This window comes from Pan paniscus, chromosome 14 (genome assembly GCF_029289425.2).
Source record: "Pan paniscus chromosome 14, NHGRI_mPanPan1-v2.0_pri, whole genome shotgun sequence".
NCBI classification, from domain to species: domain Eukaryota; kingdom Metazoa; phylum Chordata; class Mammalia; order Primates; family Hominidae; genus Pan; species Pan paniscus.
Window position 1 is genome coordinate 102406836 of NC_073263.2, and position 12015 is coordinate 102418850.

The window sequence follows — 12015 nt, forward strand, 5'->3', positions numbered from 1 at the left end:
CCTCAGGCAAGTCATGCAATCTCTCTGTAGATCAGTTTCCCCACCTAGCTCATACTCCATAAGAGGATATGATCATCAATAATACTTTGAAAAGATAAAAAAGAGAAAAAAAGCCCTATATGTAGTTAAGAAATCACCAATACATGCTTTAGAGCTAGATCCAAAGGTGAAGATCAGAATTAAATATGACCTGGGCTGGGGGAAGAAGGTGTCACTTAAGATATTCATCCCAGATCCAGTTGAATCCTCAGTCTGGAAGCCATGTGGGGATGAGAATCTATTCCATGGATCTGTCTTTCGCTTTGACTCACATATTGGTAGAGTTTATAGATATTTCTCTGGGAAAAACTCTACCCCGGGCTAACTTGAAAAGGCATCATCCCATCAGTCTATCTGTATGAAGGTATATGTAGTATTTAGCAATAAGTAGTGGTGTTCTTTGCTTTTGAAACCATGAAGGGTGAGCCCATAAAGTTAGTTGTGGAAATAAACAGAAAGCTCACATAAGAAAAGCAGAGGTGATTTATTCAGAGTTTGATGTAGCAAGAGAGTCAGCCACCATCACTTGCATTTGGCAGAAACTCAAAGGTAGGCAGGGGAGTGGGAGAGCTTTACAGTGGGCAAAAAGGGACAGCTTCAAGTGTGTCCTGATTGAAGGCTGTCAGCTTCCCAGATTACAGCCAACAACTCAGATTACTGGGGTCAACCCCTAGAGTTTCTGCTCCTATAGGTCTGAGGTGGGAAGTGGATACCTGCAGACTAGAAAAGTCTATGTAAGGGGTTGGGGGCATATTTGGCTTTCTCTCTGGTCCTAAGCTGGAAGTGGTGACAAAAATTAGAGAAACTGCCATTCATTAATCAAATCCTCAACATTTTGTTTTTTTTGTGTGTTGAAGAAGTGATTGTTTAGCCTGCTGGATTGTTACTAGAGATAGCAGTCTGGCTTCCCGCAAGTCTAGCTTGAGTAGGCTGGCTTCCTTTGTTGTTTACTATAGATAAGGGGTTGGTTTACTGGGCAGGCTGCTGCATTTGCAAGTCAGAGTTCTGTTTTTTAGATGGTCTAGCCATTCTCCATGTTGTATTAGTCTCCCGTAGTTAAGGCCAAACATTAATGGAGATCTTCATTTAAATTATTATTTTACTAAGACTTGTGTGACCCTGAGCAAGTCACTTCACCTTTCATCTCAGAATAGGATTGTATTACCTGCCTAGCATAGCTCACAGGGTTGTATGTATATCAAATGAGAAAAATTGTATGCAATATGGTAGCTTGTCTCTAGGATAGGGAATAAATTTTAATGATGACAATGACAGAGACCAGAATGGAATAACAGCTGTCCTTCCTTTACCCCTGTCTACTCTAAGACATATGAAACCATATTGTACTTGATTGAAAAAGGTTAATTCATATTTATTTAGCATCTTTGGCACACATTAATATTTGAACCACTTTCTTCATGAAGTGTCCCAGTTACAAAATAAATAAGAGAAAATGCATGCTCTCTCTTAAGTGTTCATATTATTAACCATTTTTGGAATAACAGACCCATTTGAGAATCTGATAAAAGTTACAGATTCTCTCCCAGAAAAATACACATATACATATACACCCAATTTTACACGCTGTTTCAAGGTGTTCATAAATGAGGAATCCATTTATATAGACTTTTAAAGGCAGAGGTTCTCAACCTGGATTGCATATTAAAAACATCTGGATAGTTTCTAAAACTCCTATTAGGTAGGCTGTACTCTTGGGGGGTGAGACCCGGACATTGTTCCTATTGAATGTCTCTCAGATTTAAACTATTTCTTTAAGGCAGTGGTTCTCAAACTTTAATGAACTCCAGAATCACTGGAGGGCTTGTTAAACCCAGATTACTGGGCTTAACCCCCAGAGTTTCTGCTCCTATAGGTCTGGGGTGGGAAGTGGATACCTGCAGACTGGAAAAGCTCCTTGGTTGATTCTGGTGCTGACCTCTGATTGAGACTCACAGCCCTAGAGGAATGAAATCAGAATCACATCTGAGATGCGGCATTGCATATACATAGGGGTCAAACTAAAGCGTCCACATGCCATGCTTAGCTCCTCCCATACAAGGCCACATCTGGGTGTGTGCTCTTGGAAGGAGTAATAACTGAACCTTTTTTTCTCTAGGGTTCACCAGCCTGGAAGTGTGGTTGGAAAACAGAAGGCACCCCTCAGAGCTCAGGCATTGAAACTGATGGATTTCTAGTCCTATGCTCTCCGCTAAGTTCCATCCCACATGGCCCACTATCTCTCAGGCTGTAGACAGCATGCCCAATCCTGTACTCACAGTTACAGAAGGGCTGTGTTCAACACTCCTGCCCCATCTCACACCCTTTGTGGAAGTTTTTCACTTTAGCTCCTCATGGCATCAATGCCTAATATTGCTGCGCTGTTGGCCAAGCAGTGGCCAGGCCAGATTAACCCTTTGGAACAGTGCCCCCTTGTCTTTCACATCCCTGCCTCCTTCTTAGGGGATAGCAGGCTTTCCCTGTCTTTTCTTTTCCTCATCATCCAAGGATATAAAAGGCTTTGAGGGGACTCAGGGTAGGGTTTATCAGAGCACATCCCTGGTGAGTTTTGAGGGTTCTTTTTGCTTCAGTCTTTCCCATTTGAGCATCCTGCAATAATTCATTCAAGTGCATTGCACTACAGAGTCACTTCCATCCACCCTGCTCTTTAACCTGATACCCAATCTCCCCGGATTAAGGAGTCAGCCACCATCACCTGCATTTGGCAGAGACTCAAAAGTAGGCAGGGGAGTGGGAGAGCTTTACAGCGGACAAAAAGGGAGTATTAAGGGGGAGGTCAAATAGGTAATTTCTTCGAGTCTAAATTTTCACTGGAAACTGTCTGTCTGACTTCCCCCTTATCCATACTTCTCCAGGGACCAGAAGATTGGGAAGAGCTTGGGCCAATTAGCTTGAACAACCTTAACCCAGAAATATTGGTGTGATTACAGACTGCATTAAGGTACTTCCCTCTTTGGCAGATGTAAGTGAGCACATTCAAGACAAGGTGAAGCCCGGGCGTGGTGGTCCACGCCTGTAATCCCAGCACTTTGGGAGGCCGAAGCAGGAGGATCACCTGAGGTCAGAAGTTTGAGACCAGCCTGACCAACATGGCAAAACCCTGTCTCTACTAAAAATAAAATATTAGCCAGGCATGGTGGTGCATCCCTGTAGTCCCAGCTGCTCAGGAGCCGGAGGCAGGAGAATCGCCTGAACCCAGAGGCAGAGGTTGCAGTGAGCCAAGATCACGCCGCTGCACTCCAGCCTGGGCAACAAGAGCGAAACACTCTCTCTCTCTCAAAGACAAAACAACAACCAAAAACAAACAAACAAACAAAAAATGTGAAGAACACCAGAACACTGTCCCCTGACCATTGATGCTCTTACCAGAAGAATATTTGTGCCCTGACATTTCCTTTTCCTGTCACATTTACTCGTGTTTTTTGATCTTTTGGTTTGCTGGATTGCACTGTGTAGAGTGGTAAAAAGAGAGCAGTGTCAGAAAATCCATAAAGTAAGGAAAAAGCCTTCAGCCAGAACTTCTCCTTTGATAGGTGAAAGAATCCTCCAGTTTTGATTGAGGAAGCTAAAAAGAAATCTGGAAATCTGGCTTCATCCAATAAACCATGAGCCATGATCCAATAAGGCACAGTGGCTGGTTTAGATACTAGAGGTGTAGGACCTAAATAGTTTTGCAATTAAAGGTTATCTCTCAATTTTCCACACTCTTTGGAAAAATTGTAAAGATTCATTTACTCTGTAGCATCAATTCATTCTCAAAAGTATCATATTTAACATATGAGTCTGTTAACAGAACCATTCATAATTTATTCAAGTTTCCTTCAATCCATGATGACTGGTGATTCTCTTGATATCGAGCTGCTTGTAAACTACAAAGATTGATATTTCCAGCATCCTGAGAGATTGTTATCTTAGTGTCATTGCTGTTTATATCCATGTTCTATCAAAGTCAAGGACTTCTGAAGTCATCAGTGCTTTGTCACTTTCTAAGCACTTTGCATGTGCCAGGAAGTGGCCAGCATTTCATGTGCATTGTTTCATTTAGTCCTCATAAGAGCTTCACAGATGAAGACACTGATCTTGGAAAGGTGAAGTTCACACAGTGAGGAACATGGCTGCCTGTGCATTCAGTGTGCAAATAAATAAATGCATAACTGCAAAAAATATGTAATTGCAAATATGTGTATTATGGATAAGTAAATACTAAAAAGATGATATTTTCATTTTATTGACTATTTAGGTCACTGCTTTCTCCTGGCTTGAAGAAATATTAGAGATTAATTGAATGAAAATTGTAAAATGATTGGGTGGTTGGGAATTGAAGGCAGTGATCCCTATGCTTCAAGATGCCTTGTGTAAGTAAGACATGAAGGCTGACACACTGGCGCTTTTGTGTAGTTAGCTATGGTGAGGGCACATTTACTTTTGGTTGGGTTAGAGTTGAGAGAGCCAAGGGTCTGTAACAGGCTTTGGAGCTTGTGTGTGAGAGTGTGTGTGTGTGTGTGTGTGTGGTGGGTGAATGTGTTTGAGATGGGCAAGTAGAGAATACAGAGGTAATGAATAGACCAAGAGGAACAGCAAGCTTTAGTTGGGGGAGAGGGCCACACATTATGGAACACCAAAGACCCTCTTTGTTGGCCCTGCCAACCTTTCCAGACATAGAAATTGAGTGGGATATTGCAGTGTCAGGCTCTCAGGGGGCTAAGGTTTCAAGTTGGCTTCTTTCCTTTCATTTTCTTAAGGTTGGAACTTTGGAATATCTGAGCCTTGGATTTTGTTTTACCACTGCCTCTGTTCAATCTCAGATCCTGCAAAATGTTGGTTGAGATAGGTAGTTTACCTGTATATGCTTTAGAAATGGACAAGCAACTTCATGGCGGTGTCTCAGCCTTGCTCTGCCAACTGGACATGAGTTCTAGAAGGGGTTAGGGCTGAGGGTCACCCAACTTGCTTAGTCACCCTTTGTGTTCTCATAAAACACAAGCACATTGTGTCTGATAAAGGTCACATAGTTGTCACCATTCTTTGCTGAGGACAAAGCTGCCTTAGTTATCCCAGGAGAATGCAGTGCAAATGGAGGAAAACTCTTGTTTTATAGCATTTTTAGAGTAGCTATCTTCTCACTCTTGTTTACTCTCAATGACTCTCAATGACTTTGTGTCTGGGCCTTGCTTGGGATATGGAACCTGATCTAGTATTTAGAATTGTGATCATTAGGTAAAAGACATCATTTCCCAAAAAGAAACTCTTATTCTGCTTCTTTGTAATTCTGCTCTTACATACGAGTATAAAAAGCTCTCCCCCTTGCACTGGCATAAAGAAAGTTCTGTTTTCTCATCTCTAACTAAGTAGGCTGAGTTCAGGGTGAGATGAGATTTCAGCTTTTCCCTTTGTTGTAGTCAGGCTTTTCAGACAGAATAATGCATTAATGGATGCACAAACACTTTTATACGATTGGCGAATTGTTCTTGTAGGAGGATAAGATGTAATGTTCATAGAAGTCAGTCTGGTCTGCAGCATGAAACCCACCAACACTAAAGTTCCACGTCATGTAAACACCTACACCTTCTGACTTATGCTCTTCCTGGGGAGTTGTCTTTGCAGTTCATGCTTTGCTCCTTGTCATGTATAACTTTGGGTTTATTTTTTAAAGAGCATGAATTCCTGAATGGAAACAATGGTATCTTTACTTGGTTTTATATTTACCACGGTATCTTAGAAATGTACAAGCTTCTCAACTTCATGAAAATACATTTAAAAAAAAACTGCTGGGAATTGACTCTGAAACTCTGTGGATTCATCTTGCAAGATAATTACCTATCCATCTGCCTTAGAAATGCTAAGAAGAACAGAGAAGGTGGCTTTAAGATCTGATTCTTTATAAGAGTAACATAGGGATGAAGAGAACCCTAAGAGGTTCAGATACTTGCTATAAGGTTCCACTGGCCCTGGAGGCTTGAGTCTATAAGAAATGGGGGTAGGATGTGGGATGCAGTCAGTAGTCTTCTGTGCAATGGACGCTTCCTTGGTCATCTTCAGTCTTTTTATTTTTTATTTGTGTGTGTGTGTGTGTGTGTGTGTGTGTGTGTGTGTGTAGAGATGAGGTTTCATCATGTTTCACAGGCTGGTCTTGAACTCTTGGGCTCAAGTGATCCACCTGTCTTGGCCTCCCAAAGTGCTGGGATTACAGGTGTGAGCCACTGTGCCTGGCCCATCTTCAGTCTTTTTGAAGGACTGTGTAGTACTGGGACTGCTTGTTAAGGTTTACTAGCCCCTATTCTAGCCCGAGAGCTGGAATTAGATCAGGGCTGGTATGTGAGATGCCTGTGTCTGGTATGGGACAAGACAAGGATGTGTGTATCAGTAATCTATTGTTGCATAGAAAGTTACCCTAAGATTTAGTGCTTTAAAACAACAAACATTTATTGTCTCAAAATATCTGTGGGTCAGGAATTTGGATGCAGCTTAGCTGGGTGTCTCTGCTTCTCCCCAAGAGCTGCAGTCTGGGTGGCAGCTGGGAGTGTGTTCTCATCTGTGGGCTTGACTGAAGGTTGAACTTGCTTCCAAGCTCATTCATGGGATTGTTGGTCGACTCAATTTCTTTTAGCTGGTGAATGGAGGCCTGTTTCTTGCTTGTTCTTGACTGAAGAGCTCCCTCAGTTTCCTGCCACATAGACTTCTGCATATGGCAGCTGGCTTCCCTCAGAATAAGCAAATGAGAGCAAGAGAGGGCACTCAAGATGGAAACAGATCTTTTTGTAATCTGATCTCTCAAATTACCTTATGGAAGAAATGACAATTTACCCTGAGCATTCATGGAAGAGATCTAAGTCCTTATCTTGTAATGAATACCTTTTGGCAATCGATCATTGAAAGCTGTGGGGTTGCTTTTCAGGCTAAGGTCCATGTCTGGTGCCAGAACTACCCTTGATAAGGCAAAAGCATCACGTACTTAATCCTTCATAACTGAAATATGGGTAGCTGTAATCTTGAATGTGCATTGAGGACAAACTACTTTCAGCTGCCATCAAGAGTAGGTCTTTGAACCATTTGATTTTCATTGGTGAGTAGGTCCTAAAATTTCCTGGGACTTCTGAGGTTGAATCTGACTGTATATTTTATAAACCAGTGATCTCTTTCTCTCACCCTGGGCCAAACCACCTTAATGGGAAGGGAAATATCTTCATGTCCCCATCTTAGCCATTTTCCTTATCCAAAGGTATTAAATTACAAATTATGCTACTGATATGACTGTTAATATTCCTTTAAAAAGTCTATCTTATTTATAAAGTAGGAAGGAAAGATGGAAACCATGAAAAAAGACAATAGATTTTATGGTGTCATCGAGGCAAAAATGACAAATTTTGCAATTTGTCACACGTGATGGAAAGAAACTCTTGAAGAGAGAATCTTGAATAGAATAATTTCTTTTACACCCAAATTATGCAGATAGATAAATGTTGCATCTCTAATGAACACAAGTAAAAGTAACCATTACCCCACACCATTGTGTTCATTGCAGATATGGAGGTGAAAACAGTGGGCTGAAAAATGCAAAGCTTCCCCTGAAGAAGTCCTGCTGGATTTGGCCAATTTCCCTTGACATACTTTAGGAGTCATATTTCCATGGCAGGCTCAGAATTTCACAGCTTTTGTGGTTTGTGACATTGTGATTTACATGGAAATTAAAAAGGAATGACACACCAGACCAGAGGAGTGTGATCTATGAGTGAATGTGCCACTATTGAAATAAAGTATGCTTCTTTTTGAGCCTGAACAGAAATTCTGATAGCTTACACATCATGTTTAGGTCTTAACTAAGCCATAGGGCTTTATTAGTCTTTTCTTGAAGGACCTTCAAAAACAAGGTTGTTCAGTTGTACCAAAGTTGGAGGGTGGTGGCGGTGACTTAATGCCAAGCAAAGAGCCATATCTTGAAGAGTAGGCTTGCAGTGGACACGGTAACCTGACCTCTATTTCTTTGGAAGAGAGATTCTTGAAGTGTAGAGGTAGTGTAGTGTGGTGGGAAGGGACACAGTATAAGCTGTAGAGTCAGAGAACTGGGACTTATACACCCAGTCTTGACCTTCCTGGTTGCATGAACTTGGGCAAGTCAGTCATTACCTCTGGAGACAGTTTTTCTTTTCTGTTAAGAGGAAACAATAATTAAACTGACCCCCATGATGTGATGGATAAATAAAAGATTATTCATAAAATGTGGTAATTATGCACAATGCAGTTATCAGTAATTGTGATTTTCAGAGCATTCAAGGGAGCATCCTCCAGATGGTCTTTTGAAGTATTAATATTTACAACATGATAATATTTGTATTTTTGTTCCCAGACTTAGAATTTATATCACATCAAAATTAGAAAAATTATTTTCATTAATAGATCTGAAGTGTTTGGAGGTGGCAGGTGGAGTTGGGAAAGATTGTGGGAGTTGATGGAGACTTTTACTTCATGGACATTTCTGCGGATGAAAAATAATTCTGAAAGTGATTGCTTGCTTTGGAATTGATGTAATAGTCTCCTGAAACCAGCTCTGTAGACTGCAGAGGCTTGGGATTGGGTTGGAAGAAGTCTTCGTTACTTCCTATGCTTGGGAGAGAGGAGGTGAAAGTCTTCTCAAGTCTTAGCCCATTCCCTTTTGAGGTTTGAGGTGTTTTCTTGATGCACTAGGTTTCAAAAACTTTTCTCCTCCAAGATGTTAAACAACAAAAGAATTGCCCCATCCATCCCCACCAAAGGTCAATTGCTGGCCTTCCTCACCTTTCAGGCTCAAGTTGTGTGTGTCTTTTACCTGTGGCTTTAGTCCTGCCTACTTCCTGAACCAGTTCTGACCAGAGGAAGTGAGCAGCATCCTCAGTGCACCAGCTGGAGTCACAGCCCCTTGAGAGCTTCTTGCTGGCCAGATCCATTCACAACACCAGGATCCTTCACTTACCCTGTTAATTCCTCAGCTTCTTATTGGTGCCCCTACAGGGTTGCTTCTTACCTCCCATGCCCTTCAGCTGCTGTGAGGCCCTAAGAGCCCCTGTGCTGCCATCTGACTTGAAGCATTGTGTGCTGCTGCCCTGGAGATGCTAACTAAACCCAAAGTGGCTGTTTTTGTTAAGATTCTCCGGGAAAACAGAACCAATAAGGGAGAGAGAAAGAGAGAGAGAGAGAGATTTATGATGAGTTGGCTCATGTGATCCTGGAGTCTGGCAAGTCAAAAGCTTGTCCAGTGGACTGCCAGGCTGAAGACCTGGGAAGAGCTGATGTTGCACTTCAAGTCTGAAGGCTATTAGGCAGGAGAATTCTCTTTTACTTGGAGTAGGTCAGCTTTTTGCTCTTTTTAAGCCTTCAGGATGAGGCCTACTCACATTATGGAGGGCAATCTGCTTTGCTTAGTCCACTGATTAAAATGTTAGTCTTCCCAAAAATCACCCTCACAGAAACATCCAGAATAATGTTTGACCACATCTTTGGGCAGCCAGGCCCAGCCAGGTGGACATAAAATTAGCCATCACAGTGGTCCTTTTGGATTTCCTTGACTGAAGCCTATATGTTTATCTTCCCCCTTCATCCTCTGTATTAGATACTGAACACTGGAAAAGAATTGTCTTCCTTGTACCAGGGTGGTGGTTGTTCACTCTCCATCAGCTCAATCCTGGTTTCCTTGCCTTTCTAACTCATAATTCAGAAGTCCTAGCATGCTCATGTTTGGGAATGTCCTAATGACTGGTAAAAAAAAAAAAAATGAAAATGGAGTCTTGTTTCTACATAGGGAGGCCAAGACTTAGCTATCAGTTAATTACCCTCTTAATTAACTGCACCATCGGTGCAGGAGGCTGAGTATATTGGAATGTAGGTAAACTTTGGATCAGACAGACTTGGGTCTAAATACTGACCCAGCTTTGTGCCCTTAGCAAGTCACCCAGCCTCTCTTAGCTACCATTTCCTTACCCTTAGATGTGGATAAGGATACTAAATCTGCAGGATTTTTAAAAGATTAAATGAGACAATGAAGGTATGCAAGCTAGCTGGCACATAGGAAATTCATAGCAAGTGTATTTACACATCATTATTATTATTGCCATACCAATAATTACTTACTACTGAAAAGAACAAAGATATATAATATCACTTTCTAAATAGGATTTTTAATAGGGTTTCTAAATAACTCCAGCTAGAGAGCAGGAAACCATGGAAGATTTTCATAAAGAATCCAAATGTTAAAAAACTTAGTCAAATTTATAATTCTTCCTGGAAGGAAAATAGCTTTTTTATTTTATGGGAGAAAAAAACCCTTGAAATTTACTTATTGAAACATGTCATCAAGTTCTGAGGAGAACATGAAGAAAGATTACAAAATATAGGACATACACGAGGACATCAAATGATTAATTCTGACTAAACTCAACAGAAGTTCAGCAAATCAGTGATTCATTTAAAAGATGGCCCTGTTGTGTTGTCACTTGTGCTCACATAAGCTCAATAAACTAGTCACAGGAAAAACACTTAATGTGCCTAATTTGTTTTTGAGACACCATTGTGTCTAATAAGTACACAATGTCGGGGCTCTTAATTATAGGAATTTTTTTTCCAGAAAGTAGACAGGTTGGTGTAATGACTACTAAAGAAATATGAGACACAAAGAGGGATGGAAGCCTTATCAATCTGGCAGAAACATCTGGCAAGGATATGATGGAAGGAATGAGGTGATGGGGCCAAGTTCCCACAGCCTCATCACCTGCTTCAGGAGGAGAGAAACCACCCACTTGAGGATATTGTCATCCTTGCAGCTGAACCGAACAGTGTGATTTGGCCACTCGCAGTCAGATTATGTCAGCAAAGGAAGAAGGCACTGCTCTTTGGGAGTGTCAGACATTCCACGAATTAAGAATGAAATAGGAAATCATTAGGAAATCTTGATATGTCATAATATAATTGAAAACCTAATTTAGAGAGATGCTTATTTTAATTTTGACTTGTCTTAGTAATTAAAGATAACATAGTTTACTGATATAACCAGTATACCTCAATGTCAGAGTGCAATAAAATATCTATGTATAAAGAATAACAATAAAATGAACCCCTGTGAACCAGTACTTTAGAATTTTCTCTGTGTGACCTCTAGTCTGACAAAATCAGATTTACTGGCCCATTGCAATGAGGAAAACCACATGCTGAGAATCATAAGATGTCTCACCAAACAAAGGAAAAGATAGAAGTATTATAGGATTTGGGGGAAGGATGGAGTTTAGGCTCAAAGCAGCATCAGGTAACCCAAGGTCCTATTTCCTTGGAATCTACAAAGTTAAGATAGACATGGAAGGCTGAGTCCAGAAATCCTTTATCTGGTGCTCTGTAGCTGAGTTGTGAATCAAGAATGCTGCTCTGCGTCAAAGTGACTTAGATCCTCAGTCAAGATCAGAATGTCTCATATTGATTTAATTTCAAAGGGCAAAGCTTTTGATAGTCTATGATCTTAGAGAACAAAGTTTCTCTAAACTATGTGGTAAGTTCATTGGTGACAAAGAAAAATTAACCAAGGAAGAGGGATAGTGAATTCTGATGAAGGGGTTTCATTTTAAATAGGGTAGTCAGGGAATGTTTCATATATAAGTAAACCAAGGAATGACTCATGCAGATGCCATGGAGAAGAGCATTCTGGGCAGACAGAAGTGTGAAGGCTGAGGTGAGAGTGGGTCTTCAATGTTAGACGTTAGAGGCCCGAGGGTGTGGAATGGAGGGAAGGTGAGAAAACGCGGTAGGATACAAGGTTATCGCAGTAAGTAGGGGCCAGTTAATACAGGATCTTGCAAATCATTGTGATAATTTTGGCTTTTACTTTGAATGAAAAGTGAAGTCATTGCAGGACTTGGAGCAGAGAAACACCAAGATCTAGCTTACGTTCTGACAGGACCACTCTAGTTTCTGTGTTGACAGTAGACTCAATAAGGGTAGAGT